This window comes from Sapajus apella, unplaced genomic scaffold (assembly GCF_009761245.1).
Source record: "Sapajus apella isolate SASKATOON/1434 unplaced genomic scaffold, GSC_monkey_1.0 scaffold23, whole genome shotgun sequence".
NCBI classification, from domain to species: Eukaryota; Metazoa; Chordata; class Mammalia; order Primates; family Cebidae; genus Sapajus; species Sapajus apella.
In genome coordinates, this window is record NW_022436963.1 from 12,030,818 (window position 1) to 12,057,839 (window position 27,022).

Consider the following 27,022-nt stretch of genomic DNA (forward strand, 5'->3'; position numbering starts at 1 on the left):
TCACTGCAATCTCTGCCTCCTGGTTCAAGTGATTCTCCTGCCTCAGCTTCCCAGTTAGCTGGGATTACAGGTGTGCACCACCATGTCAGGCTAATGTTGCATTTTTATTAGAGATGGGGTTTCACCATATTAGCCAGGCTGGTCTCAAACTCCTGACTCCAGGTGACCCACCTGTTTCAGCCTCCCAAAGTGCTGGGATTACAGGTGTAAGCCACTGTGCCCAGCCATGATCAAATTATCTACTTTTTCTTCCACTCGGGGACATTACACTATTTGTATTGCCATAAATGATATGTTCGTAACACTGTAATCTTATTTCATGCTTTGTGTAGTGCTTTATTGTTTTTTCTTTGTTTTATAAACTATTGGCCCACCTTGTCTGTAGGTTCCACATCCATGGATTTAACCAACCACAGATTGAAAATACTCAGTGATATGGTTTGGATCAGTGTCCCCACACAAATCTCACATTGTAGCTCCCATAATTGCCTTGTGTTGTGGGAGGGACCTGGTGGGAGATAATTGAATCATGGGGTGGGTCATTCCCATGCTGTTTTTATCATAGTGAATAAGTCTCACAAGATCTCACGGTTTTAAAAACAGGAGTTTCCCTGCACACGCTCTCTCTTTTTGCCTGCTGCCATCCACATAAGATGTGACTTGGTGCTCCTTGCCTTTCACCTTCTGCCATGATTGTGAGGCCTCCCAAGCCACATGGAACTGTAAGTTTAATAAACCTCTTTCTTTTGTAAATAGCCCAGTCTCAGATATGTCTTTATCAGCAGAATTAAAATGGACTAATACTCTCAGGGGAAAAAAAAATTGGCATATATACTGAATATGTACTGGCATTTTTACTATCATTATTCCCTAAACAGTACAACTATTTATATAGCATTTACACTGTATTAGGTACTATAAGTAGTCTAGAGATAATTTAAAGTAGTCTGTAGGTAACATGCAAATACTATGCCATTTCATTCCAGGGAGTTGAGCATCCACAAAATTTTGGTATCTGCAGGGGGTCCTGGAAGCAATCCTTCACAGATATCAAGGGACAACAGTACTTGGTGATTTAGAGCAGGCTACACATTCTTTTCTCTCCCCATTGGTTTGGAAGTCATGCATCCTAGTTTTGTTTCTAATAGTGGTAACTGGTATATCAAAAAGAATATTAATATATGTTGAATGAATACATTTTATAACTTTCAAGTACTTAGAATATTTCAGTCTACCCCTAGAAAAATGAGAATTTGTCACAAATTTATTTCTGGAGCCTGTAAATATGATCCTGGGTTTCTTATTGCTTAGCATTAAATATTAAGGTATTAAATATTTAATGTTTACTAGAGCATTATTTTGTATGACGTATTTTTTCTTTCAAAAGCATAGTTTTACATTGGCATTCAGTAGTATAATTAACGTTACAGTCCCTTAAATCTCACTTTTTGTTTACTTGGTTTAATTATTAACAATCACCCACTTCTCTGTTACTGAATTCTTTTGTTGCTGTAGTCGTCGTTATTTAGTTTTTATTTCATAATCATAAGCTTAACTCTGCAATCTAGCTAGGCATAAAAGGGAACAAGGAAAACATGGAACCTAAAGGGAATTGCAGCAAGAGCACAAAGTTCATAGTATATTGCGAGCAAATGGGGTGGAGGGGTGCTCTCCTGAGCTATGGAAGGAATGGTCTGATGGTTAAGATAAAAACAAGTCAAACTTATTAGAGTTGTCCACAGTCAGCAATGGTGATCTTGCTGGTTTTGCCATTCCTGAACTCAAAGCACTCCATAGCCTCCACAGTATTGATGCCTTCTTTCACCTTGCCAAAGAACACATGCTTCCCATCTAACCAGTCAGTCTTGGCAGTGCAGATGAAAAACTGGGAACCATTTGTGTTAGGTCCAGCGTTTACCATGGGCAAGATGCCAGGACCTGTATGTTTTGGGATGAAGTTCTCGTCATCAAAGCTCTCCTCATAGATGGACTTGCCACCAGTGCCATTATGGCATGTGAAGTCACTGCCCTGACACATAATTCCTGGAGTAATTCTGTGAAAGCAGGAGCCCTTATACCCAAATCCTTTCTCTCCAGTGCCCAGAGCATGAGAGTTTTCTGATGTCTTTGGAAGCTTGTCTGCAAACAGATGCAACTAGACGCAGCCCAAGGGCTCACCATTGAAAGTAGTGTTGAAGAACACAATGGGGTTGACCATGGTTGGTAGGACGGGGCTCCCAGTGGCAGCAGTGTCTGCAAAGTCTCTGTTACTGAATTCTTAACCTAATTTCTCTCAGTTACCTGGTTAGTGCTTCCTAAATGTTAGTGTGTATAAGACTCTCCTAGAGAGACTATTAATACATAGATGGCTATAGTTCATCCAGAGTCTTAACTGTTCTAAGCAAATTTTGTAGGTTTTATAGCAATATCTTGTATCATATAGTCTGGCCCAAAAAGAAAAAGAAAACAATCTGATTTTTATGCTCCTTAATAAGGCCAACTGTTGTTTGTCTTAGTGTGTGAAGGATTTCTTTTTAACTTTATTCTTAAAATAAAACCCTTTTCATTAATATTGCCTGGAGTATGAAAAGCCCTTTCAGTTTTTGTGTGTGGTTTTTTTTTTTGATATTGGGTTTATTTTTTGTTTGTTTCTTGTGCTCAGAAGAGCTTTTATTAATCTTTCATTACTATTTGTGTTCTAATTGCTTCTGCCTCAAGAATATCTATCTATGATTCTTAGATTGGGTGTTCAAGTATGATCTCTATCGTCTATATTTTTAATCTTCACTTGTTATTTTAATTTTTATTGCACCTGTTCATTTCAACAGAAATTATCAATTTTTTCCCCTCTTGATTTTTCTTCTTTTTTTTTTTTCTTGAGACAGGGTCTTACTCTGTCATCCAGACTGGATTGTAATGGCACAGCCATGGCTCACTGCAGCCTCCAACTCCCCAGGCTCAGGTGATCCTCCCACCTCAGCCTCCCAAGTTGCCGTGACTGTAGGTGTGTGCCACCACACCCAGCTAATTTTTGCACTTTTTGTAGAGATACGTTTTCATGTTGCCCAGGCAGGTCTCCACCTCCTGGGATTGAGCAATCTGCCTGCATTGGCTCCCAAAATGCTGGGATTACAGGCTTGGGGTATCACACCTCGCCATGATTTTTTTTTAAGTAGTGATTTCTTTTCAGCTTCCAGCACAGACTTTAATAGTGTTATGACATTCTGGTCTCTTTACAAAGTTTTCTTGACTAATCCATAGCTTTTTCCAAATACTACTACTTTCTTATAATCTAAATTTATTCTCTCACTTCTCTTTCTATTTCCCGATGCTATCGACAATGACAAACTTCCAAAAATCTCTTCATATTTCTGTAGCACATCCTCTTGGGAGGTCAACATGTATTCTGTCCCTGAGATATGGTTCCCTTTTCCTTGACCATAATGATTTCTTTTTATTTTAGTTTATCATGAAAGAGACTGTGTTTGCCAAGAAAGAGATGAAGATTGTCTTTATGTGTCACTTAAATATAAATCTCTTACAGCTAAATGATATGTCGGTTTATAAAACTCATATCCCAATTTCCAGCCTCTAACAGATTTCCCACTTAATGTACCTGTTTGGATTGGCATAAACTCTTCTTGTATCACTACCTGCATCTGTGTTATGAAAAGCAACAATCCCCAGGACCCTCGTAGTTTCAGCATAGCCATAGTGCTTTAACTGTGACAGATCCTGATAAATATACTTCCAAAAATATTACTGCCCTATTTAGTAGGCAGCATAATGGCCTTCCAAAGGTATCTACACCCTAATCCCTAGAATCTGTGACCGTGTTAGATTACATGGCAAAGGAGAATTAAAGTAGCAGATAGAATTAAGGTTGCTAATCATCTGACCCTAAAACAGGGAGATTTTCCTCCAGTACTGGAATGAACCCAATGTAATCATGAGGATCCTTAAGTCTCAAAAAGGGAAGTAGGAGAGTCAGAGCAATGCAATATAAAACAGAGTTGACTAGCCATTGCTCATGTTGAAGAGGAAAGGGGGCCACACTCTAAGGAATGCAGGCAGCTTCTGGAAAGTAGGAAGGACAAGGAAACACATTTTCCCTTAGAGACCTCAGAAAGGAATTCAGCCTGGCTGACATCTTTATCTTAGCCCACTAATATTCAACCATTTCAGACTTCTGACCTCCCAAACTGTAAAATAATAAATCTATGTCATTTTGAACCTCAAAGTTTGTGTTAACTTATTACAGTGGCCACAGAAAACTAATATATGACTATTTATTTGAGCAACCACTATTTGCATTCTCCACGTACAAAGGCAAAAGATGCTTTCATTAAAAGTGATGCTTCACAAAAGTATTTACACGTACAGTAATTCTTGTTCACTTTTCTAATGAGTTTCTGCATGTTTCTGAACCAGGGAAAGACAGCAGCCAAATGATTAAAGGTCTTCCCTCTGTTTGGCCACAGCATAAGGGAATCGTCTGTTGAAATTGTTCATTGTATTTCCACCAAACACGTCATTAGTAGAATTCTCCACAGGAATCAAGAATAGCTTGACTATAAGAACAAATTTTTAGTGGCAGTGACTTTTTTTGGCATATATCTTCTTGAGTATTTTTATAGAAAGTTGAAGTAGTTATAATAGAGGCTACTACTCCAATATGAATTTAATTTCATGCATTCTTCACTCCCTTCGTGGATAAGGTACTTAACCTCCTAACTCACTCCCCCATGAGTAAATGCAAACTTAAGAAATTATACCTTCATAAAGTGGCCATATTTTCCTAACTGTAAAAATGTTTTTCCTTAAATAGGCATAACTATGGCCTATCTATTTTAATTTCGTATAGCACAAATTTTTCTTGGGGAAGAGTCAAAGACAGTATTTTTAAAAGTTTCTATCTAGACAGGAGGCTAGCAGAAGCAAGCTTTCCATAAGTTCTGATATGACCAAATAGATATTTCTCTACTCACCAGTCTCTGAAAATCCCTGTGTTTGCTCAAGATTTAACTCAAGAGGCTAAAGTCGTGGGTAAATATTAAGAGGGGATTGACAAAGGCATATTAAGTCTAAGGAGTAGACTATGCTTTTCTAAAAGAAACACATAATTACAGAGTTAACATAGCAGCGCCTTCTGCCTTGTCAGTGCTGAAGGCCCCATGGCAGCCAGTATGCTTCACTTGACCTTGTCCTGCAAAGTGTCTGTACAGCAGATAGAGGCTCAAAGCACGATATAATTTAGTGAATAGCATAAACTGATTCATCCATAAGTACTAGATATTACACCATCAGGCTTCTCACTGGTCCAACTATAAAACTGATTTTATGCATGCACATTGGACACAATTGTCCTGGTGGCACAGCTCTTTAGTTAGACCAGCACTGAATAGAAAGAAGCATCCTCTACTATTAGTCTGCAACAGAACCCAGCATTTCCATCACTGCAATCATCAAACTGGATGAAGACTTTTAGTCCCCAGGAGAATTAAGTCAAAAATTGACCTAGGAGAGGCAGCATTAGCCCTTGTCAAATAAGCATAATTACTTGATGACACTGATTAGTAAAGCTGCAAAGAATACTGAGGAAGTTAAACCAGATAATTTGGGAAAGACTAGAAAGGCAATCTGAACACCATAAAAATGTGAGTAAGGAAGAGTAAGATGCTGACCTTTACCATTTTCTCTGGGCATGATCTTGCCTGGTAGAGCTATGTTTAGGCTCCTCCAAAAACCTGATGCTCTCTTTGCACTACCAGCCAATGTGAAGCAAGATGAGAAAAAAAAAGAAAGAAAAGAAAACCATTAAAATGGTTTAGAATTACATAAATGTATGCTGGTTGCTGTGGTGGACTCTTGTAATCCCAGCACTATGGGAGGCCGAGACAGGCAGATCGCCTATCGGTTAGGAGTTCGAGACCAGCCTGGCCAACATGGCGAAAGCCCATCTCTACTAAAAATACAACAATTTAGCCAGGTGTGGTGGTGGGTAATCCCAGCTACTTGGGAAGCTGAGGCAGGAGAATTGCTTGAACCCAGGAAACGGAGGTTGCAGTGAGCCGCGATTGTGCCACTGCACTCCAGCCTGGGCGACAGAGCAAGACTCTGTCTCCAAAAGAGCAACAACAAAAAAAGAAATATATAAATGTTTTCATTTTTATGGGAACTTATGAAATAGTGAGTAAGAGAACAGGCTCTGAAGTCAAACTACAAGGGTTCAGATACTGGTCTTCCCCTCACAGACATGTTATGTAAATTATTTATGCTTCATTTCTTGCATCCGTAAACTAGGGCTAATACTGTTACCTCATTGGCTACTTTGGGAGGATCAGCTGTGATAATTCATGTAAAGCTTGTAGCAGAGTGCCTAATGCCTAAGGGGAGTTCAACGTAGTCACTGCTGCTGCTAGGGAGAGGCTACAAAGCATTTTGGGTAGGAACAGGGACACTGGGACAAGACTGTCAAGGCTCTGCCATCGACAACCTGTAATCCTGGGCAGTGTATTTAACTTCTTTGTGCCTCACATCCCTCATCTATAAAATTGAAGTAATAATAACCATTATGAGTGTTGTTTTGAGAATTAAATGAGTTAATATTTGTTAGGTGTTTCCTATCTGGTACATGTCTGACAAATAAATTATTCAACTGTACATGAATGGTTTTAAAACCTGTGATTATGGAAAACCAAGGGCTTTGTACAAAGGAAAGGAGATAAGGAGAGTGTGCAGCCCAGTCCCATGCTGTATTCAAACAAAGCAATTCTAGCTCTTTTACATATTTAACTTTTGAGCAAGATTTTCTTTGAGTAAGGGGTTCTGCTGCAAGGAAGGAAAGAAGGAAGAAAGGGAGGAAGGGATGGAGGGAGGGAAGGAAAGAAGGAAACCATGGCTCTATATGTATGAGCTTCATATAAAATATATCAGTACAGGTCTTACAAAACATTGAATGTTTTTATGCACATTCCCTAGCAGATTTAACCAGAGCAGTTTTAAGATTCCTTCTAGATAGAAAGTTCTCCATACCTTGAAAAGTGAATTTCAGTACATTCAAATTTTAAAGACACGACTTCCCACACTTCTTCAGGGTAAACAAAAATCTCAATAATTCTAATTTAACATGCAAAATCCATGAATATTCACTACAGTCAAATGAATAATAAATCACCCCTGGGTTCAAGTGCTTGCCATGCAAAATTGCCTATTTCCTAGAACATCCAGAAATCTGTTTTTAAATTGGTTTTTATTACTTTTGCTCTTGTGATGGTTGCTCTTCAAAGCAACTTGGAAAAATGTGCCATTCTCAGCATTTAGGCAATAAAGGAGAAACGAGGACAGCAGAACACAGCGCCATCAACAAAAGGAAAGGGAAGCCATGGATCAGAGGGGTGGACTCTGGAAGACAGTTTTTAAATGTCACCAGATAAAATTTATGACATAAAAGGAAATGGTCCTTAGTCATTCTGAGCATTGATATCTCCATGAATAATAAATCAAAGGGCTCTTTATCCATTTACTGGTAAACATTACAACCTTAGGTTGAAGATGTGATTTACTCCACAGATATCAACACAACAGAGACCCAGTGAAAGTATCACTGGACTGGCCCCAAGTTCTGGAAGATCAATGATACATGGGAGAACAAACATTTTGAAGGGAAGATTATTTTTTAAAAAGCAAATATTTATGACACTAGCAACATGAGCGAATTCGTTAAGATTTCTTTTAAATGATTACCCTTTAGTCTTTCCTACATAAAAAACTCAAGTATACTCAAGTTATCAATTTTACAATTTGATGGAAAGTTATTACTAGTATTTTCCCCAAAATTGGATTGAATTATTAATATTTTACCTTTAAAAAGATATGCAGCATAATTCACTTTATATAAAATTTAAAATACATAAAACAGTAATTACAAGTACCTAAGCTGGTAATAAAGGTATCAATTAATGAAGGAAAATCAATATGACAGGATAGTGACTACCTCTAATATGGTCAGAGAGAGGGGTCAGATCAAGGAATTTTCAGAGGACTTTTCGGGGAATTTACTGGAGGTGCTAGAAGTACAATGTATTTAGTTGTGTGAACCTTGAGACGTGTTTATTTATCTCATTGAGATAGGTGTTTATTCATTAAACTGAGCATATATGTCATAAGAACTTTTCCTACACAAATTGTATTTCACAATTTTATTTCAAAAGTATGTTCTAGTCTGAGGTGACTCTCGAGTCTGTTACATGAGACACACTTATACTCAAAAAGGTGTTCATTCTTTTTCTGAAATTCAAATTTAACTAGGCGTCCTGAATTTTATCTGGCAAATGTAAACCAATCAGAATAGCATGGTTAGATTACAAATAATATATATTTTTAAAAAGACAGGAAAATAAACCACAGATAAAATGCATTCTTAAAAGTCTTAGTTATTTCATTTCACATTCTATTAATATGATGAATTTGTGTTTCATGGTTTCTGACCTCCTGTGACTTCTTGTGCCCAGGGACGATAAGCATACATGGGCTACCTAGACACAAATTAACTTGCTTATAGGAAGGCAAAGAAGCTGACCATTATAAACACAGCATGCCTTTGAACAGGGAGTTTCAAGTCAAAAACAAATCTGAAAAAAAGCTAATTGGCTTCTTTTTTTAAAGCAATGATGTTTCTTTTATTATGTGCATTTGTTTGCACAATAAAAGAAAAGACAATCAAACAGGTAAAAAGGATGTTGTATTGCTCCCTTATACACACAAAGAATTACACATCTGTCTAACAATGCTAACCACTCTGAACAATAATTATGGATCAACGCTTTAAAAGAATATCCTGAATTGCCCGCAGAAATGGCAAGGAGAATTCAATTAAATTATTTGTAAAAGCCAGAGGTTTTTTTTGTTTTTTTTTTTTTTTTTTTTTCCTTTCCTTTTTTTTTTTTAAATTGGTTTCCCTTTCAAATACTTCTTTGTTTTCTCAATGCAAACTCTAAATAAAGAAGTGGAGTGGGTTTTTTTTTTTTTTTTTTTTCCCTCACCACCAGGTTCAGCATAGATGGGGCATTTGTACTGACATTCGACACCACTCCAAAGAATGCAGATTTGGCTTCTGGAACATAAAAGAGGCATTTCAGGAATATAAATCAGGCTTTTGTCCCATACCTTCAGTCATGACATTTGCCTTCTATCAGAAAGGTGTGCTGCTTCTGAGATAAGTATTTGAGAACAAGCTACATGAAGTAATTTACTCCCTGGAGAAAAATTGCAAACCTCACCCCCAAACAAACGGCATAAAGTAAATGTGTTAGTGAAGAATCCTTTGTTAAACTACCTATGACAGGGAGCTAAATAGAAAAGGTCAGATATTTAAGTTAACAATGGGCTCAAAACAGACCTTCCAACAGGTCTCTCAATAGACCTAGATTATCAACTAACAACTGGCACTATTTAGACTATTAATAGTAATAAGCCATGCTTTCTTCACTGAGTATACATATATATATATATATATATATTTTTTTTTTACATTGTTTTATTGTGCCCCTACTCCTTTTAATTTTTAACGTATTTCCAGTTTGGTTTTTTGTGTTTTGTTTTTTCTTTTTAAATTAGGATTTTGGACAAAATTCCATGTATTTTTCTTGATAAAAATGTATCAAGCGCATTTCAAAAAGCTCAAAAAATACAGAAATATAAAAAATAATCTATTACCACATCACCCAGAGAAATTGACTCTTAACAGTCTGGTGTTTATATTCCCAATCATCTTAATACATTAAGTGTATCACAAAATTAGATGATATTATATAACAATCAAAACTAATCAACTGTTTTATGAACATCTTTCTGTGCCATAAATAAAAATCTATACCATCATACAACAATTTTCATTAGATCTTTTAAATGTTGTATGGGTATCTGTGAGTGTGCATAGTTGTAAAATGTAACTTTTAAGTGAATTTATTTAAATACTCAACTACTTATGAGTACAGAGATTTACAACTTTTTTCACTGTCATAAACAAAACTGAAATTAACATCCATACACACATCTTTCCAGTTATTTCCTTACTATTACTCTCCAGAAATAGTGTAGCTGGACCAGAAGGTATAAACATTATTAGAGCCTTTTAGTTAATATGGCCAATCTGTACTACAGAAAGTTTACCAAGCAAGGTAGGTAGATTTCCCTAAACTATATAATACTGAGAAGTATCAATTTTTTGCATAATTGCTAGTGTGAGCAAAAATCTCATCATAGCTGTAATTATGATTACTTTGATAACTAATGGGGCTGAGAGTTTTCCTGGTGTTTTATAACTCTTCCTTTGTGAATCATTATTCAGATACTTTTTAAACGATCATTTGTATTTTGAATTTTGGTCCATTTTTCTATAAGGTGAAAGCATTGTCTTAAAGTACAACACCATTAGGATTTAAGATAATTACACACACACACACACACAGACACGCACGCGCCACACACATATATAATGAGAAAAAATGCTACAGAAAATAATCATTTTAATTTTAAAAATAATAAATACTCAGCATAACAAATTAAACAAAAATACACATATATGCCAGGCACAGCGACTCATGCTTGTAATCCCAGTACTTTGGGAGGCCAAGGTGGGTGGATCACTTGAGGTCTACGGTTCAAGATCAGCCTGGCCAACATGGTGAAACTCTGTCTCTACTAAAAATACAAAAAAAAAAAAAAAAAATTAGCCAGGTGTGGTGGCACACTCCTATAATTCCGGCTTCTCAGGAAGCTGACACAGGAGAATCGCTTGAACCCGGGAGGCAGAGGTTGCAGTGAGCTGAGATAGCACCACTGCTCTCCAGCCTGGGCAACAGAGTGAGCCTTTGTCTCAAAAACACAAAACAAAACAAAACACAGATATGCATGTGTGTGTGTGTGTGTGTGTGTGTGTAAATTTTATATATATGTATATACATAAAATAAGTCAATACTCTATTTCCAATTCCATTTTCCATTGGTAACTAACAAAAACAAAAACAAAAAAAATAGAAGCAATTACTCGTTTATCCTTCCACATCTTTTTCTAGTTTTATACCAGTATAAACAAACATAAATTTTGATATAGAGTCATTCTTTGCTTTCTAATTTCAATGGTCTTAGGCCATTCCAGTTAGTCAAATGATTAGATGCTACCATATTATGGACATGCTGGACATCACATATAGATGTATTTAGTTATTATTCTTCTTTCCATATTTCACAGTACGGTTGCAGTATAAATATATTTAACAATCTCACTATGCATGTGCTGTCTTTATGTTAATGTTATTTGTCTTGATTTGGTTTTTGCCACTGCTAATGATGCAGCCAACATCTATAAATACACATTTTCACATCAGAGATTACTGACTCCCAAGATTAAGGTTGCAGAGTCAAATAGCAAGTGTACCATTAATTTTGATAAACACGTCCAAATTTAGCAATATATGAAAATCTTCCATTTCTAAGCCCCTTTACCAAGCATGGATATTATCGATATTTTCCAATTTTGTTAACTACTTGAATGGAAGAGTATTTATTTCACTGTGATTTCAATTTGTATTTCCACAACTACTAGTGATGTTGAGCACAGTTGCATGTCTATTAGTCACTTAAATTTTCCCTCTGTGAATTCCCAATTAATATCCCTGGCCGTTTTTCTCAAATATGATATATAACTATATGCCATAAGTGTATAAGAATTCCTATTTTTCTAAAATTTATACTGTTTAATGTTGTATATTCATATATTTAATTCATCTGAATTTTTTAATGTTGATGGTAAAAAATAATGGACTAACATTTACAACTTACTGATGAAAAGTCAATTTTTATAGCATCTTTTATTATATAAACATACATTTCCCCACTGAATTTAAAAGGCCCTTTTTTTTCCCCTTTCTCTCTCTTGTTTTTTCTTTCTTTTCTTTTTTTTTAAGACAAGATTTCCTTTTGTTGCCCAGGCTGGAGTGCAGGGAAGGGATCTCGGCTCACTGCGGCCTTGACTTCCCAGGCTCTGGTGATCCTCCCACTTCAGCCTCCCAAGTAGATGGGACTACAGGCATGTGCCACTGTAACTGCCCACTGGGTTCTCCTTGCCTGCTGCCTAGACAGAGCCAATGTATCAAGACCAGGGAACTGCAATAGAGAAAGAGTTCAATTCACCCAGAACAGGCTGTATGGGAGACCAGAGTTTTATTAGTACTCAAATCAGTTTCCTCTAAAACTCAGGGATTCAGACTTTTAAAGATAATGTGGTGGACAAGGAGTTGGAAAATGGGGAGTGCTGACTGGTTGGGTGGGACATGAAGTCACAGGGAGTTGAAGCCCTCTTCTTATGTTGAGTCAGATCCTGGGTTGGGGCCACGAGACCAGATGAGCCAGTTTATCCATCTAGGTGGTGCCAGCTGATCCGTGGAGTGTAGGGTCTGCAAAACAAGTACTAAGATCAAGTACTGATCTTAGGTTTTACAATAGTGATGTTTTGCTTAGGAGCAATTTGGGAGGTTTAGAATCTTGCAGCCTCCAGCTGCATGACCCCTAAACCATAATTTCTAATCTTGCAGCTCATTTGTTAGTCCTGCAAAGGCAGTCTAGTCCCCAGACAGGAAGGGGATTTGTTTTGGGAAAGGGCTGTTTTCATCTTTGTTTCAAAGTTAAACTATAAATTAATTGCTTCCAAAAGTTAGTTCAGCCTACACCCAGGAGTGAACAAGGACACCTTGGAAGTTAGAAGCAAGATGGAATCAATAAGGTCAGATGTCTTTCACTGTCATAATTTTCTCAGTTATAATTTTTGCAAAGGCGGTTTCACCACCATGCCTGGCTAATTTTTTACATATTTTATACAGATAGGGTTCTGCCATGTTGCCCAGGCTGGTCTCAAACTCCTGAGCTCAGGCAATCTACCCATCTCGGCCTTCCAAAGTGCTGCGGTTACAGGTGTGAGCCACTGAATCCAGCTGAAAAGACACTTTTACTGAATATTAAGTTCATATACTTGGATCTGTTTCTCTTTTTTGTTTCATTCATAAAATGTTCTCATGGCTAACAACATACTATTTTAATAATAACAGTAACTTTATATTACATTTTAAATTTCTAGAAGAAAGAATAAAAATAAAACCTGTTGCCATTCTGATAAATTATATTAACATATCCATTTTACAGGAATGAATGACATTTCATAATAATGGAAACTATTAAGGAATATGAGTATGACTCTTCTGACAGATAGTTTTATCTCCATAACATTTTTCTTTTTTCTGTATAGGTCTTTCACCTTTTTTGTTAAATTGTTACTAAGAATTTTATATTTTTTGTTTCCAAAATAACTTTTTTCTATTTCTATGTAACTAGTTATTGAAAATATAAAGAAAAACTTTGACTTTTATATATTTACTTCGTAATAATCCAGCTAACATGTTTGCTTAGTAACTGTGTAACGGAGTCATAAATTCTCTGAATATCACATGACAGTGAAGAGAACTGTTTCACTTGTATCCTTTTTTTCTTTGCTTAATTTTTTTTTTGATTACAACAAGCAGAACCCGTAACACAGTACTAGGTAACAGTGCTAACAGCAAATATTCCTGTGTATTCTTCCTGATTCAATATGAGTGGCTTTCATATTTTACTGTTTAATGTAATGTTTGATGATAGGTCTTTATAACTATTCCTCATTGTGTTTAAATTCCTTCTACGCCCATTTTATTTAGCATACTGCTAGAAATTTCTAATACATTTTATCGCATTTCTTACTGGTATGCATATTGAGTTGAATAGAGTCCTCCATAATTTATAGTCATGTGGAATCTCAAGTGACTTTATTTTGAAACCGGGTCTTTGCAGATGTAATTTGTTAAATTACAGTAATTAGAGGTCATAAGGGATTAGAGTAGCCCCTACCCAATGACTATTGCCCTCATAAGAAGCAAAACCAGAGATACAGTTAGACACACAGGGAGAATACCATGTGAAAAACGAGGCAGAGACTGAAGTAATGTGTCTGCATGCCAAGAAATGCCAAGGACTTCTGGCAGCTACTAGAAGGTAGGAAAAGGCAAGTGAGAGGCACCCCTTTGAGCCTTCAGAGGCAGAATGTTCCTACTGGTACCTTGATTTTGAACCTCTAGCTTCCAAAACTGACAAACAGTAAATGTCTGATATTTTAAGCCACTCAGTTTGGTAATTTGTTATGGTAGTTTTAGGAAATTAACAAAGCATATGTTGTATAATTATATTATTTTAATCTTGTAATTAATAGCATAGATAAATATCCAATTCTGAACCAGTTTGTAATTTTTGAAATGAAGCCTATTTGAAACACTTTATCATGTTTTCATAAGCAGATAGATACAAGTTGCTATTTTTAATTACAAATTTCCATATATGAAAATAAAGTTAGCATAAAATATTTCACTCGTGTTATTTATCTCAAGTTTTGATATAACATTATGCTACATTTGTACAAGTTAGCCCATTCTATTTTCTCTATAGTCTTGAATTGTTTAAGAACCATAGGGACTATCTGTTTTTTAAAGCTTTCATATGTTACAAATATCTTTTAATCCTTAAAAGTACCTGTTTTAAAATATCTAACTTACATGTAAAACTATCTGGGCCTGATGCCTTTTTTCTAGTGGTACATCTTTAATAATTTTCCAGTTTCTTCTATGATTATTGGCATTAAATGTTTTTATTTTGCCTATTGGAATAATATAATATTGAATGTATATATATACATTTCTAAAGAATCATCATTTCTCTTGGATTTGAAAGTGAATGGCTATAACAATTTTTTTTGAAATCTAACCATACCAGTATTGATTCACAGAGCTGACCAAGAAGCTGGGCGGGTACATACAGTCTTTTACCCAAATGATACACATGCATTGAATCAGAAGAAGACAACTTCCAAGAATAAAAAGAACCATTCTTCACTCAAGGGAATTAGAGTAGTTCTCATCCCTAGTTAGAACCTCTAAACAAACCAAAGCAAATGTTTTCATTTGAATCATCAGGACTGTCACAATAAAAGCTAGATGGTTGGTTCTCAAGTCATTTAATACTCCCCTAAAGTCTTACCAAAAGTATGCCATAAAGTTTATGACATTTCCACTAAGCTACAATAAAGCTTCTATTTTTTTAAATACTTGACAAAGTAAAAATATATATATTTTTCCCTCACACCTGCACACATTTTTAAATAACTTCAACTTTTCCACAAAACAATTTTCTCTACAGCTCTCCCAGACTTCATAAACATATTCTTTTATTCATAGCAGATGGAGGAAATTAGAGTAACATATTTGCTCTAAAATCATTAGTGCTGCATCAGCACTTCTGATCTAAATGGCATTTCAAGGGGTTATTGTTACATTGAGCAAGACTTGCTCTAGGCAGAAAAAGAAAAACAACTTGAAAAATAAACTTTTTTTTTTTTTTTTTTTTACAATTCGCTTCTGCATCTTAATTTGTTGAACATCATTCTATTTGGACTATAAATACAAATCAAAGGAAGAACAAACTGATCCAATTATGTCAGTGTCATTCATACCTTGCTTACTGGTCAGCCCTCTGATTAATCATTATAGCTGCTTCTTAAAAAAATAATGCTGTTAAAACTTACCATCAACTACTCGATTCTCTGGAAGACTGAAAACATATTCTTACTTCTCAGAGATATCTAAGAGGCTGATCAGTCTGTTCTTCAGCCTCATAAAATGCCTAAAAGAAAACTATTTAACTGGTGAGCTTCACATGACTGCCACTCTGTCCAAAAGCTAAACATCCCTGGCTGAAGAATGAACCAACCTATGGGTGCTTCTTTAGCCCATACTCTATTAAGCCCACTGTGGAATTAAAAAAAAAAAGAGTTTAAGATCCTACACACCTGGAAAATGTGATCCTGTAGACATATGAGAAGCCACAGAGAATGATACAAGACAGCAACAATCATACTTTGTATTTCTACACTGCATTACAATTTTCAAGCTACTTTCATGACACTTTTCTTATTTTATCCTCACAGTAAATCTATAATGGAAGCAGGATAAAAGAGGAAGGAGACATAAATATAGAACTTCAGAGATGAAAGCGACATTAAAGACATCAATAACCTTCCTTACAGATAAGAAAATGGAGACCAAAGGGAAATAAGAGCCTTCACCTTGTTTCCGAGCCAGGCAAGCAAAACTAATGAAGTGAAGGCTTGTCACCACAAGTTGCAAAAAGGAGTCACCAAAAGAAGACAAGAAAGAGAAAGATGATAGAAATAAAGGACACTAATTTGGATTTAATGTAATTTTTTAAAAAATAAAAAAGGAAAAGCAATTCTATTGAATCCGGGTTTGAAATTCAATGTTGGTCTCTAGGGATCACTTGGCTATGGTGGTTTTATGCCATTACCAGATCCCTTAGAGAAAAATGCTATTTTGAAATTCATAGTTTCCAGTAAATATGTTCAAGCCTCTGAAGAACATACTCCTGTAGGTGTAAATGGTATATACACATATACACAAAAGCTTGAAAACACTACTTAATTACTGAACAAAGTCTAAACATTCTATAGCTCAGTTAAGAAGGTACACGTGCATCTCACATCCACCAACTCTCCACCTGTCCTCCACTCACCAGCCCAGCAAGTCCTAGTTGATTCCCTTAATACCGTGATCTCTCTATCATAGAACATGGGTTGAAAATCATCTTTCCTTTAAATGAGAATATATTAGAACTACATATATTTTTTGTTACAGCCTTCTCAAAAATATATTTCAAGCCATACATAGGCTATTGTCCTGGCATCTTTTATTTAACAGACAATTGCTATTTCCACAACTCAGTCCAGAATATTCTTTATCATCTGCATCTAGGATATTATCTTAATTATAATATGAGACAGCACTACATGGATGAAGCTAGAAGCCGTCATTCTCAGCAAGCTAACACAGGAACGGAAAACCAGACAGCACATGTTCTCACTCATAAGTTGGAGTTGAACAATGAGAACACATGAACACAGGGAGGGGAACATCACAGCAGGGCCTGTCGGGGTTTCGAAGGCAAGGGGAGGGAGAGCATTAGGACAAATACATAACGCATGAGGGGTTTAAAACCTAGATGACAGGTTGGTAGGTGCAGCAAAACACCATGGCACATGTATACCGATGTAACAAACCTGCATGTTCTGTGCATGTATCCCAGAACTTAAAGAAAGAAAAGAAAGGTGCAAAAGTAAAAACACTAAAAGTGGAATCAGTATTTTAAAAAAGAAATTCAAATTGGTGGTAAAAGATCACATCAGGGTTAGAGGACAAATCCGTGTGTTAGAATGAACACTTAATTTATTATCAGAATGCACAATAATTACCTTGACATTTTAAAATAGCATTTTGTCACCTTTTAAATGTCTGGGAATAGAGAAGGTGAAAACACCATGTCTGACACACCATGGAAAGTTTGATAATTATCCTCAAAAAGGAAGAACAAATATCTCTATTTCCATTCCAGATCTGCACAATATATTCTTGCATCCCGTTTGGTCTGATTCATTTACATTTTGCTGAATTCTGTTTTTGTCCATGTTCATCATTCAAAAGATTTAAAAAATTCAACAACATCAAAAAGCCATCAAAAGATGCTTTCAGATGAAATTGCAAAGAAAATAAGCACATGAATTAGTGAAACAACTTCCAAGTTATACAACTGTGGCACTTACATCTTTTCTCATTTTGTCCGAGAATTAATTGTACTGCTGAAATTAGACATCCAGCCTGCTCCATGCAGACAGGAGCCCAAGCCGGAAGCAAACTCTTTGAATAACAACACTGCCTTCTGATTCTTTTCACATGGCTACATATTTGACATTTCCTTCAATATTCTACCCGGTTGCAGTGTGACTGTGACAAAAGATTTCTGTAGGCCTGACTGGCACCTCCGCGGTAAATGGCAGGGAATGAAATAGACAACGATTCCCTTTAGTAGCTCCAAAAAGCCCATAGGCACTCTGCAAACCTTTTGCATACATGCTCTTAAGCAAAGGATGTGAAAAATGGAAACCGTGATGACAATTTTAATCACCTGACAGATGATTCTGTGATCTACTATAACTTTATAGTGGCAAAGCCACTGACACACAAGACAGGCATATACCCTCTCTCTGCCTCTAAGGCTCTTAAATGTTTATTTGGGGGTTTTACACATGGATAGAGATGACCTTAACATAGTATTTATTGAATCTATCCAAGGATACATTATAAATGACTAAATATAACTAGGTGGAATTTTCTTGGTTATTTTTAATTTCTAGGCTTAAATCACTTCCCTAGGCTCTAGAACTCTCTCCCAGGAGACGTCAAGTGTCAGTAATCAGAGAGAGCCCATCTACAGTCAGTGCAGCCAAAAGTTCTGCCTACAAGGTAGCAATTAGAGTCCAGCAGTCTCTTCTGGAAATGCCAATTATTGCTCTGTCTTCCCTTTTGAATGTCCCCTTAATACAAGAATGACAAATCATTTTTACCCTATCAGATTAGAGAATATTATTTAAAATAACTCTCATAGTTCGCAAGAGTGCAGAGAGAGATGCACCCCTAAAATGATGCTGTGAGAATGTAAATTGGAATAAGCTTTTTGGAAAACAATCCAACAATATATATCATGATGTTTTATCTTCCTGATATTACTTGGGTATACTATCCCATATTTTTAGTCTCCAAAAGCCAGAGTTTTAAAACTCTGTATAGCATTGTGTTATGTGAATATACTATAGTTTTCAATTAATTTTAGTTGATTTCAATTTGGGGTATTATAAATAATGCTCCACTGGACATCTTCATAAATACACATTTAACTCACATTCTGTTTATTTCTTAGGATAGATTCCAAGTGAAAATACAGTGTTTGGCAAGGCTTATATTCAAGTATAATTTTATCCTTGTAATTACGGAATTAGTAGCAGCAAACCAATTCCTAAGCTAGAATTCACCATCATTTACTAGGAGAAAGATCTACGGTGGTAAAAGCAGACCCTACTTATTTACATAGACTTACTAATGGGCAATTCGCCATAGAAAACCAAACCAGAGAGCAAATGTGACTGAGTAACCATTACACAGAAAGAAGAAATCAGGTCCTACCAAAAAGGACATTCATTTCCAGTAATGGCAGCAGCCTGCTCAGTTAGTTGTACTCCATCCCAGAACCCCTTCCCAAGTTCGTTGATATGTGACACCCATGACATATTTTTACCATCACTGGTTGGCATGAATTTGCCTTTCCTTGAGACCTGATAAACAATCTGATTTGTTGAACTGAAAAGCCACAGTGTAGTGAAACCCTACCCTGTAGTTGGAAAACTTTTTACCTCCCTAGTGAAAGGCTTGAGTACAGAAGTTACCGTCTAGAGGCTGTTCTAAAGGAAAACATGATTGGCCCTAAAATTAAAATTCCCAGACTTCAGAAGCCAATGAATGATGACACACCACTTTTTAATCCATCACTTCGCAATATATTTAAAACGTTAAGACTCATTGTTGGCAAGGGAACAGTATTTCCCAAAGCTAATTCCATGGGAAAAATGTTTTCATGGTCAGAAGAGTTTAGGAAAGAGCGATAGTGGAACAAAGTTCAAGTTGAACTTTTAATGTGTTATTACCAACTGTGAATCTCCATGGGAGGCTGTAGCTAGTACCATTTGTAAACTTCTTCAACCACAAATTATTCCTGTTTTATGTTGCCTTTTGTTTCTGGCAACTGGGTTTCTATGGAGCATAGCAAGGGAGAGTATTCTATGGAACATGCTTTAGAGAATGTTTCTCTAGGTCAGCAGTTCTCATTGTGGTCTCAGGATCCATTTACACTCCTAAACATTGTTGAAGGCCCCAAAGAGTTTGTGGTTATGTTGGTTATATCTATGGATATTTACCATGTTAGAAATTAAAACAGAAAATTTTCAAAACACTATGAATGTATTTTAAAATGACAGTAATAACCCATTACATATAAACATACATACTTTCCCAAAAAAAGAGCTTGTGAGAAGAGTGATGGTGTTTCAACCTCACATTAATATTTAGTTTAATAGGAGACAGATGGATTCTCCTATCCATTTCTGCATTGTGCTGTGAATATTTTTAGGGTTAAAGTATGCCAAAAAAAAATCTAGAAGGAGTATTTTAATAACCTTTTCAAATAACTGGATGTTTTTCTCAAATACTGCATCAAAACTTGACAAATGGTAGTTTCTTTAAAAGTTAGTTGCGTTGTAGAACCTGAAACCACATCAAGAAACTTTAAGTGCTGTTACGTGAAAATCTATGTTCTATATGGCATTTTGAATGGATCCTTTTCCCATGCAAAATTCTGTAACAGCATGCACTGCTCTGGACAAAAATATGGGGTCACTGGATTATGCCAATCTTCCAAATGTTGATACCTTTCATTGCATGATGTAAAAAAGAATTACATTTGTAATATCATCGTTAACCTTATTAGAAAAGTCTTTAATGACTGGGAAGTTGTCAAGTTCATGGTGGCATATCCAAGTTTTCCAAAATTTGAATTTTCGCTTGGAAGCTTGAATTTTATCTTTGTCAACAAATACCGTCCAATGGTTTACTTCAATCTACAGACTCACTTTGTGCATTTTAAAGAAAATATGGTAAATATCTGAGCTTGCATAATTATATTTTATCTTTCAATGGTTCCTTCTTGTAGAAAAACAGTGTTCCATATAAAAGGTAGTTGGTTCATTTCACAACTCAGTCTCACAAGTGCTTTTCCTTAAAACAGCCATGATATGTCAGTGTGCAGCCGTTCTTTCAGCATATTTCCCATTTCATCACACAGAATACTAAAAAAAAAAAAAACCTCAACAATCAAAATGCAATTTAATTAATAACTTTCACTTTTCATCAAGGATATCCCCAGAAGAATGTTGGCTTTTTATTTTCTTTTTTTAACCATAGTGCATGACAGTAAAAAATAAAAGGCCAAAAGTACTTGCTCAGTGCCACCGTCTTGATTCATGCTATGGTACCAGCAGTTTTAAAAAACATTACTTTTGCATCATTAACAAAAATATAAACATAGTGAAAAAGAAAAAGAGCAACTTAGTATTATAGTAATATAGTTTCTACCATGCAGACTCCCTGAAAGTATCTCAAGGATCACCAAGAGATCCTTTGTGATCCTTTGAGTACTGTGGTTCTAGATTCAAAATGTGGTCTTGGCTGGGCATGGTAGCTCACACCTGTAATCCCAGCACTTCGGGAGGCTGAGGCAGGCAGATCACCTGAGCTTAGAAGTTCGAGACCGACATAGCAAAACCCTGTCTCTGCTAAAAATACAAACAAATTAGTCAGGTGTGGTGGTGCATGCCTATAATCCCAGCTCCTCAGGAGGCTGAAGCAGGAGAATCACTTGAACCCAGGAAGCAGAGGTTGCAATTTAGCTGGGATCAAACCACTGCACTCCAGCCTGGGCAACAGAGTAAAACTGTCTCAAACACACACACACGCCTTAGCTTGAAACACAAACAGCTGCACAAAAATATTTTCTTTCTTTATATCTTTTTTCTATAAGCCTTTTTCTATTTTTAAATCTTTTTGTTGCTTTTTCAACTTTTTTTGTCAAAACTAAGACAAACACACACACACACCCAATTAAACCTACACCTGGATGGGATCATCAATATCATTGTCTCCCACCTCCACATCGCATACCACTGGCAGGTCTTCAGAGGCAGTAACAGGCATGGAGTTCTTACCTCCAGTGAAAACAATGCCTTCCAGAATACCTCCTGGGGGAGTTGCCTGAGACTGTTTTATAGTTAGCTATTATTTAATAAGTAGGAGTACATGCTAAAAAATGACAAAAAGCATAGAGTTCATAAACCAGTAATAGTCATTTGTTATCATTATCAAATATTACATACTGTACATAATTGTATGTGCTACACACTTGGCAGCACAGCAGGTTTGTTTGCACCAGCATCACCACAAGCACGTGAGTAATTCATTACGCTATGACATTAGCACACTACAACGTCACTAGGCAACAGAAACGTTTTAGCTCCATTATAATTTTAAAGGACCGGCCTCATATCTGCAGTCTGCCATTGACCAGACCACTGTTACGTGGCACATGACTGTATATACAACGGAATACTACTCAGCATTTAGAAAGAAGGAAATATTGCCATCTGCAACATGAATGAACCTGGGTAACATTATGCTAAGTTAAATAAGCCAAACATAGAAAGACAAATATCGTTATGATCTCACTTCTATGTGGAATCTAAAAAAGCTAAAGTCAGGGAAGCATGTAGTAGAATGTTGGCTGCCAGGAGCTGGTGTATGGGAGAGGAAAAAAATGGGGAGGCATTGGTCAGAGGGTACAAAGTTACAGTTAAGTAAAATAAGTAAGCTTTGGAGATCTATTATCCAGCATAGTGACTATAGTTAATAATAATTTATACTTGAAAATTGGTAAAAGGTTAGATCTTAAATTGCTAAGAGAGTAGCATTTAAGATCTACTTTCACAGAAAAATGTATGAAATGATGGACATGTTAATTAGCTTGATTTCATCATTTAGCAATGTATACATATATCAAAACATCACATTTTACAATGTAAATATATACAAGCTTTATTTGTCAACTATACCTTGATAAAGCTGTGGAGAAAATGCATATTCCTGAAACCCACCATGGGCCTACTCAAACAGAATATCTGAGGAGGAGGCAGGGCTACCTGGGCATCGGCACGGATTGTACACTATATACTTTGCACAGAGGTATACAGTTAGTGAAGATTTAGGCTTGACGGTTGCATTTTAAACATATTGCCTATGTGAGTCTTGGGTACGATAGAACTTGATAAAGTGTTCAGCAGTTGTTCTTAAACTTTATGTGCATCAGAATTACCTGTTTTAGGGTAGGAAATATAAATTTCTTCATGCCATGCCTGACCTACCTAATTAGAAACCTGAGCATCTATATTTTCAAGGAACTACATAGCCAATCCTGCCACCTACCAAAACATGACAGCCATTTTTCTAGACTAAGAATGGTATAGCTGTCTACAAGAAATCAACTCAACAAAAGCTGAAGATAACACACACACGGCTTAGGAAACTCAGGCATCATTTGGACACAGTCCATTCAACAGCTATAAATTTGTCTTTTAAAATAACCCATTTTTTAAAAAAAATCCAACTTTCCATAGTTTTCTGTTATTATACTTGTTTTCATTCTGTCAGTATGGGATTGGATCTCAACCTTGTATGTTATTCCACCAACATCTTGAAATTTATTTAGCCATATTTTTATGGTTTTATATGAATGCTTACTATACATAGTCTGATTTTTTTAAGGTTTTATCTTATACAAGATTCTTCAAGAGAAAAGACAAACTTAGTTTACTGTCAAACTACCAAATTGACTCAGATTTTTAAAAACCGTTCAAAGTTTCATGTTACACACTTAACATAAAAAATGACTCAATGTAAATGTCATGTCTGGTAATGATCCTATTCTTGGGATCTTTTACATGAAACAGAGTGGGCAGGAACATTCTATGGCTGCCAAAATAAGATTAAACACATGGAAACAAAGAAACAAAAGCACAACTCAACCCTTCCAGACAACAGGGAAACATGTAGACAAATCAGTGATTTTCCTTCCAGCTAACCACTGAAGTAGAGACATGTATTGTAACAATTGTTGGGGCACTGGACTTAAGGAAAGGCAAAATAAAAACTAGGTTACAATGTTGTCCTAGATGCGAAAATGCCAACTCTGCCAGTCATTCATGAAAAGAACACAGCCCCAGGCAACTGATATTGATACATTCAAAGATTACAGTTATCTATGATTACAGAACAGTGTTTCATAAACTCTATGTCAGACAGAACAACTTTTTTTTTTTTTTTTTTTTTTTTGCTTTTGAGATGGAGCCTGGCTCTGTCACCAGGCTCGAATGTGGTAGCACTATCTTGGCTCACTGCAACCTCTGCCTCCCCGGTTCAAGTGATTTTCCTGCCTCAGTCTCCCGAGTAGTTGAAACTACAGGTATGCACCACCATGCCCAGCTAATTTTTTTTTAATTTTAAGTAGAGATGGGGTCACACCATGTTGGCCAGGATAGTCTTGATCTCTTGACCTCATGATCCACTCACCTTGGCCTCCAAAAGTGCTGGGATTACAGGCATGAGCCACCACACCTAGCCAAGACAGAACAACTGTTTAATGGACTGTTAAGAGTTGGGAGAGAAAAAAAAGTTGGAGGTCATTCTAAGGTCAAATTAACTTAAAAAACCATAAGTTATACAGAATTAAACAAATTTCATGACGGTGGAACTTCTCAGAGCCCTTCTGTACTAATGTACATTACACCTCTCCAAGAAGAAAAAAACAGGCAGCATGTTCCAAACTTACGATATTTAGATATTTTTAAATTTAGCTTCTCACTGGGCTAGAGTTCCCTGGGACACACCCAGGGAAATATTGACACAGACAGGTCAAACAATTAAGGCAAATGCTCAGGTGTATACCTGAACTGCATAGAAGAATTTAGATACCACAGAAATGGTGAAGGCATGCCCAACAGCCAGCCCCACTATATCAAGTCCCTTAGCCTCTCTCCATTGGCCTCAGCTCTGAAAGAAAGATGATACTTATTAGTAAAGTGCCTTGGGATGGTTAGGCAAGAAACACTAAATAAGAAGCAATTATTACCCTCATTACAGGGTAGATGATCTAATAAACCATCTCAATTACTTACAAAGTTTGGAGGCCTGCTATTTTTTTTTTCCTTTTAACTACACTCCAATTTGACCTTAAATATCTACACTAAAAGGAACTTACAGGAAATATCCTGAAACCATAACATAAACTTTCGGATTGGACCTCTGTCTGCTTGCACATTCTCAATGACTGACAATTGCCTACAGATAAAATCCAAATCTCAACCTGCTGTACAACTCTCCATCTTTCAGGAGCTGCAGAGTTTATGATTAAGATCATGGTCTTTGCAGACAGACAGACATGGTTCACATGAAGGCTCCACTCTACTACATCTGAAGTTACTTCTCTTCTCTAAGCCCTAGATTCTCAAAGTATGGTCCATGAACTGGCAGGATCAGCTTCATTTGGGGCTTTCGAGAAGTACAGAAATTCAGGTTCCATTGAAAACCTACTGAATCAGAATTGGCATTTCAACAAGATCCTCACACTATAGTTTGAGAAGAACTACACAAATTCTCATACCCTTTGACCAGCTCATCAGCAAATTGGAGGTAATAGTAAAACTGGAGATGGCATTCATCTTCTGCTCCTTTGAATCCATCCTCAAGTCCTAAGGATTTCATCATCTATATATCACTCAAATGTGCTCACTTCTCTCTGTGCCTTCATTACCTTAGGCCAAGCTATTCTCATTTCTCTCCAGATCTCCTGCAGTGGCCACTCAACTCATTACAATGCATCTTTTCTTGCTTCCCTCTATTCTGTTTTACTTACTGCAACCAGAGAGATCTTCTAGGAAAAGCAAAAGTGATCAGAGCTTCCATTAGCTTTCAGAATAAAGGCCAAAAGCCTTTTACTGAACTACAACCTCTGTTGAGGGAGTCGTTTCCCATCTGTAAATCTTATCTTGCATCATGCTCCACCTGGTTTCCTCTGCTCCAGAAGCACTGGTAAATTCTTTCCGTTCCTTGAACTAGCCGTCCTCCTTTCCAATACAGAATATTTGCAAAACCATCCTCCTGGCCATCAGTGCCTTCCCCTTGACTCTACCTGGACTCTAACTCTTCCTCAATCTTTAGATGTCAGCTTAAATGTCATCTCCTCTGAAAGTTTTCCCTGAACCTCCTCCCCAGCAGCCAAACACATTGCCCGACCTGCTGCCTGTGCCCCATAAATATTTGTTGAATAAATGAAGGAATTAATGAATGTTTATTCGTATGATTATTGTGACAATCAAATGGATTGAAACCTATAAATCATTTAGAACAGTGCCTGGTAAAGAGGAAGAGCTCAATGCTGTACCAATGGTAATATGTTTTGAATATTAGTCCTGCTAAAAACTAGACCCCAAGCAGTACTTAACAGGGGACAATTAGAATCACCTGGGAAATACTAAACATCTCAATGTCCACGCTCTGCTACAGACCAATTAAATCAAAATCTCTAGAGGGTGGGACCCAGGCACCTGAGGATTTTCACACTCTACAAGAGATTCCAATATGCAGCTACGGTGTGACTGCTTTACCCTTTGTCTCACTGTGGTCTTCCAGCCTTCCAGAGAATAGCATACTAGTGTCAAGAATAGCCCTCATTACTCATGGCATGAGTCTATGGCCCACAGAAAGGGACAGTAATATGAATACCTGTAGTAAAAATTCAGCAATTCATTTCCCCTGGCCCCATGACAGTAGACAGATGGTGGAACTCTCCATCTATTACCCAAGCCAGAAGGAAACCTTTCTGGGAAAATCCAAGTTGCCCGAACTGCTGTTGGGAGGAAGTAGAGTAACACATGAAGGTGACTCTTTGGGTTAAGTGATGTCTTAAGGAAACTCATCAGTATTCCATTATAAATCTGTCATAACTGTTTTGTTGAAGCCATTGCTTTATGGGAGCAATTAATTCCAACTGCTAAAAAAAAAAAAAAGGTGAAAACTCCTGAGTATTCAGTCAGGCACCAAGAAATAGGTGAGCTGGGAAGCATCTGCCCTTACCTTCTGTTTTCTTCACTACTCAAGTATTTGGAGTGTCAAGAGACCAAACTGTACTTTAAAGGCCTTCTCTTCCAAATAACCAATCTTCTGCTATGTAAAAACATGATTAAGAACAGATATATTTGTACTGTATTTCTCATTCATTCTGAACTTTTCAAAATGTGATATTGCCAAAGAAGCTTTATCTCTTTTAAGGGTTTAAAACACACACACACACACACACACACACACACACACACACACACACACAC

General features: G+C 36.6%; 1 protein-coding gene and 1 pseudogene across 10 annotated transcripts in view; both read right to left on the reverse strand.

Annotated features, from left to right (window-relative positions):
• FHIT (fragile histidine triad diadenosine triphosphatase) overlaps window positions 1-27,022 on the reverse strand; it is a 1,501,749-nt gene that overhangs the window by 990,600 nt on the left and 484,127 nt on the right. Inside the window, exon 1 of one of the 10 annotated variants that reach the window (XM_032289595.1) lies at window positions 26,772-26,974. The exons of the other annotated variants lie outside the window; for them this stretch is intronic. The gene's annotated coding sequence lies outside the window, so the exon portion shown is untranslated. Of the gene's footprint in view, window positions 1-26,771; window positions 26,975-27,022 lie in introns of those variants that run through there. 10 annotated transcript variants of the gene reach the window in all.
• LOC116559180 lies at window positions 1,521-2,903 on the reverse strand (annotated as a pseudogene).